A 6,021-nucleotide genomic window follows, 5' to 3' on the forward strand; every position below is an offset into this window, starting at 1 on the left:
AATTATTAACAAAATTTCGAATTAGATTTGATACAAAAAAACTAATATTGCTAAACTTTGCTTTACTCTAATAATAAGACGCTCACGTGACACGACGACCAATCACAATCGACCCATATAGAAATGATATGACCCATCAAGACCGAATGACGAATCATTGGCACTCGACTCGGCCGTAACGCTCTTCCGTTGCATTTGCACATATTTACTCTCTAGTGCGCCTAAAGAAGTTTTACTTCAAAAAAAGATCTTGCTAATTTTTCAATACAATCAACATATACTCATGACCTAAAAGATCCAGACAGTGGCGTACCTAGGGGGGGGGGCGGTGGGGGCGGTCCGCCCCGGGCGGCACTTATTTTGGGGCGGCATTTTTTTAATTAACTTATAGTTGTAAAAAGCAACTTATTCACTTCAAGTTATTGTAATGAGCCGAAAACCGAAAATGAAATTTTTTGCATTTCTTCACGTTTTGAAGGTATCTGAACGTTATAGTATACCTCAAAAATGCATGTGTGTGTTTTGTGTGTCCGCATTTTTTCGTTCACGTTTTCGGGCGCACGGATTCATCGATTCGAATGGTTAAAAAAACATTCGATTTCTAATGGGAGATGAATGGTGCTGATTAGTTTTTGGCAAATGCAGGTCTAATCGTTTCGGAGATATCGAGCAAAATGTGCAAAAAATATCTGTTTTTGAGTGAACTAAGCATCCGATTTCAATAATTCAAAAAACATTCGATTCATATTGATAAGGAGACATGCTGATTAGTTTTTGGCGAAAGCAGGTATAGCCGTTCTGAAAAGTGCCAAAAATGGTAACTCAGTTTTTAAAAGAGCGGAGCGTCCGATTTTAATAATTCAAAAAACATTTTACTTGTATGGACAAGATGAATAACTGATTAAATTTTTGACTAGGCAGATCTAGCAGTTATGGACTCTCAATAAAAATAAGTTAAAAAAAGTGTCATTTGGCAAACAAAAATGTTTATTAGACATATGTACATCAAATTATCAGAAATTTTAATATTGTGTACATATTTTGTGTATTTTTTTGGGTTCCGTACCCAGATTTTTAATTTTGAAGTTTATTTATATGGTTCAAACAAATGTCCTCCACATCTTCGACAGTATGAAATAACCGATTTATAAAATTGAAAAATCATTCGGTTCGTACTCGATCGCGTGGCGTTTTTGCAAAAGGCAATTTTGCCGTTTCGGAGTCGGATCATCCGATTAGATTAATTCAAAAAAACATTTTGCTGGAGTAGACAGTGTGCAAAAAATGCATTTACAGAAAATTTAATAATTTTGAAAATTTTCAAAAAAGTTCAATTTTCGAATTTTTTATCATTTTCAAAAAAAAAATACTAAATTTTGAAAATTAAAAAAAAAAAGATTTCTTACAAAAATTTGAGAATATTTCGATAATTTCGAAAAAAAAAATCGAATATTTTCAAAAATTTCCAAATTCTCAAAATATTTAGAAAAAACTTTTTTTAATTCCAAAAAATTTCAAACTTCTAAAAAAAATTCTAAATTATAAAAAATATCAAATTTTAAAAAAATGGACTCTTGTAAACGTGCACATAAGTTGTTCATAAAATACGCTCGTCGCCCAATTTAAAAAGCATTTATAAATTTACAGTATGTAATAAATGATCTATTTGAAATTATTCAAAACAATTATTAATTATTTTCATTCCTCGCCCCACTAGTATAAATATGTTAACGAGTGCATATAAATAGGTCTAAAAAAGATACTCTGAGTATTAATTAAATAATATTGATTAAATAACTTAATAATTTATTAACTTTCCGTAGCGAAAGTAGACTATAGTAATCGCAAAAAAATTGATTTATATATCTTTACGTTCCAAAGGTTTCTGACTTTTGGCATACCTTCGAAAAAAATGGATTGTGTTTAGATACAAACTTTCGTCGGTGTTTGTAGAAACACGCATCAATCGATTTGAACAAAACATTCGATTCGTACTGATAAGACGTGCTAATTAGTTTTTGGTAAAGGCAGGTCCAGCCGTTTCAAAGATACTGGACAAAAAAGCCAAAAGTTTTTGAGAAAACAAAGCGTCCGATTTAAATAATTCAATTCAATTCATTGTATTGACTAAACGAAGAACAGTTTTTGGGAAGACAGGTCTAGCGGTTACAAAGATTCAATAAGAAAAAGTAAAAATGATTGGCGATCCAAAATGATCATTAGATATTTCAGATATGCACGTCAAATTATCTGATATTTTCTAGAGATTTTAATAATAAGAATAAATTTAATTTCCATTTCTATGGGTACCGTATCAATGTCTATCCGTTAGACTGCAACGCACTTCGATATTTCGTCTCCAAAACAGCTACGCAGCGCGATTGATTTGAAAAAAAGTTACAAATTTTAAAAAAATTTCAAAATATAAAAGAAACAGATTTTTCAAAAAAGTCAATTTTTCTCAAAATTTCCAAAATTCTCACTTTTTTTTCATAGTTTTCGATTTTTTTTTATCTTTTTTTAAAAAAATTATGTTTCGGTACGGGAAGTTCCAGCAATTCGCCTCAATGCACGATGCCATGCACCACTAGTTTATTTATATTAATTTATAAAAACCACTATTTGTAATAGAAAGGGCGGCAATCTGGAGATCGCCCCGGGCGGCAAAAGTTCTAGGTACGCCACTGGATCCAGAACACTCAATAATTCACATTTTCAAAACTATTTAAACAAAACTCAAAATGGTACAAAATACAAATGAGATTCTACAAAGAAAAACCAAGATATCGTTTTAAAAATGAAATTAACAAAAAGTTTATTTTTAAGTATTATAATTTTTATTTTGCATTTTATTTACATATCATGTACTCCATATATTTCTAAGATTAAAAACATTTCAACATTAAAATTCATATATAGAGAGCTCATACTTTAAGCAAATTTTACACAATTCATGAAAATAGATATTAATAAAAAAAATTATATATACACATATGTATATATATATATATATATATATATATATATATTATAAATTTCAAATTTGTAATTCAATTACTATACCCAAAAAATATGGCTCTTCCCAACAAATTCCAACTTAGAAATATTTATCATTTATCATTTTCCCTTTGCGAAAAGCGTACAATGCACAGCACATTTAAAAATAAGAAAATATTTATCATAAATTATTTATTTATTAATAATTTATAAATAAACCTTTCGCAAAAATATAAAGGATAAAGTTATAAAACTAAATATATTAAAATTAGAGCAACTAGAATAAAGAAGAGTTAAGAAAGGCAGCGATTTTTTCTTGCATTGATTTTTTTTTGTTTAAGCGTTTTTTTATTTGATATTTATAAATTTAAAATCACAAAATAACAGTAATAGCTTCTTGTAATATATATATATATATATATATATATATATATACACTATGACCCCGTTAAGACGATTTTCTAGAGACCAAAAACACGTCTTAATCAAAAACTATGTTTCAAAGTCTTGTATTGTGCAAAAAAAAGTTAATAACTCAAAGAATCCAAAACAATTTAAAACAATGTTTTCTGAGCACATTATTAATTTTAAACACTTTTATATAAAGAAAAAATGTGGACCTTAGAAGATTTTCCGAATCTTGTTTTATCTTTTTAAATTTGTAATTTATTTTTCCCAATATATCAGCAAGAGAATAAATCAGCATATTCATAACTCAAAAAATCCAAAACAATCTAAAACAATGTTTTCTGAACACATTATTAACTTCAAACACTCTTTCAATACTGACCATCCTATATATTTATATAAAAGAAAAAAAAGTGGACCTTAGAAGATTTTCCGAATCTTGTTTTATCTTTATAAATTCAAATTGTGTAAATAAACATAGTTCTTCTTGCTTACTTTTAGAAAGCTATCAAAATGTAATTAATTTCTGTAAATCTGATTTTCTTATTCCTTTCTCTGCAAAATGCCGTGTGAGTCATACAAATATATATATATATATATATATATATATATATATATATATATGTGTATATATTTATATCCATTAACAAGCTATTACTCATAAATCATTTACCTCATTTATAAAAAAATCAATGCAAGACATTCAAAATACTCCCTACACAATAATCATACAAACTAAATCTACTTATATAATTTTTTTTATTAAATTAAATATATTTTATATTGACAATAAACAAAATTGTACCAATCACTATTTGTCATATATGCCGATTTTTTTTAATAAACACAAACAAATCAGCAACAAAAATAATAGAAATATTTATTGTTGGTTTGTTTGGGTGTAAAAAAAAAATCTAGCAGAAATATTGTACTCTTTTTTTCTCTAAATTCATAATAAAGCTTCATCAATCAAATCTTTTAGCTTCTCTCTTCACTTCGTATAGATATATGTAACAGGATAATAATGTACATTGGTTTGGTAAAAGACTATTCTGGGGTAATAAAAAAAATTTAAAAAAATAATCTTATTTGATGACCTGATATCTCTAAATAATCACTAAATATTTCTCTCGGTCGTGACTCTTTTTCTTTTGTCAGAAAAAATCAACTTTTAAAATTGTTTGAGCCATAAATATCATCTTACAATATTTAGATCTGTCTAAATAATAATGGCTTTTAAATTTGTGATGGACTTCTTGGTGTGCCTAATATAACAATATCAAATATATATATATATATATATATATATATATATATATATATATATATATATATAATTAATAACATTATAAGTACACCAATTTATTTTAAAAAAAACATGTGATGTTTAAATATAAATTATAATTTAGGAGACAACTATTAATTTTGTTCAAGTGTGTTAGGAGTTATATAAAAATATTTACAAGAATTATAAATAATATTTTATAAGAATACATTTTATAATGTGCTTAAAAAAGTATAGAAAATATTTAAACCATAAGAAAATTTCAGTGAAGAATAATATTGTCCAAGGACTTAAAATAGTTTTTAATAAAAAAAAGTCATGTGATGAATTGAAAGAAAAATGTCTTTGTAAAATTTAATTATATAACTATTATATATTAAATAATAATATATATTTAATCAAATCTGGCAAATAAAATATAGAAGAATGATATGCTAGATAATAAAGCAAAGACAACTTTTATACAGTTTTCCAGTTCAAAACTTTAAAAATTAACAAAAATCAATTGTTCAAACTGTGACTTAATTTATATTGGAGAAACTAAACAAAATGTCTTTGGATATACAACATTCAATTACAAAAATTCTAATTAACTTAAAAATGTGCTCACAGAACTCAAAAAAAAATTGAAAAAAACTCTTCCAAAGTTTGCATTTTTAAAAATGATCAATTTTATATAAACAAATACTTTAAAAATTGACAAAAATCAATTGCTCAGACTGTAACTTAATTTATATTGGAGAAACTAAACAAAATGCCTTTGGATATACAAAATACCATTCCAAAAATCCTAAATAATTTTAAATGAATGACAATGCTGACAATTGAATTGTTTTAATTACAAATTTTAAATAAACAAAAATCTGTATCACATGTAACTTCAATATTTTTAAATTAACACAGATTTGGCTTATTTTTATTAATATATATATTAATATATATATATATATATATATATATATATATATATATATATAATTAACAGTTGTCTCCTTAACATTTCTCACATTCACAACCTGATATTAAAAATAAACTAAATGATATTACATTTAAATTAAAGCATTTTTTTATATAATGATTAAAGTGATACTGAAATATAAATAAGAGAAAAGCAAATATAATAAAAAATCTTTTTTTTTTCATCTTTAAAAATAATAATTTATCTGCAAGACTTTTACTTTTCCATTCAAAACGATTTGTTTTAGATGGTAAAATACTTTTCGATACTAAATGTGTGTCATCAAAATCAAATCTATTTTATAACTTTTTTTTTTAAATCAAAAAGTGATAAATTGTTAAAATAATTTAACCAAGCATGATGTCATTTAGAA

This window comes from Ctenocephalides felis, unplaced genomic scaffold (assembly GCF_003426905.1).
Source record: "Ctenocephalides felis isolate EL2017-DRISC unplaced genomic scaffold, ASM342690v1 CF-g0.4_SCAFFOLD_01170, whole genome shotgun sequence".
NCBI classification, from domain to species: domain Eukaryota; kingdom Metazoa; phylum Arthropoda; class Insecta; order Siphonaptera; family Pulicidae; genus Ctenocephalides; species Ctenocephalides felis.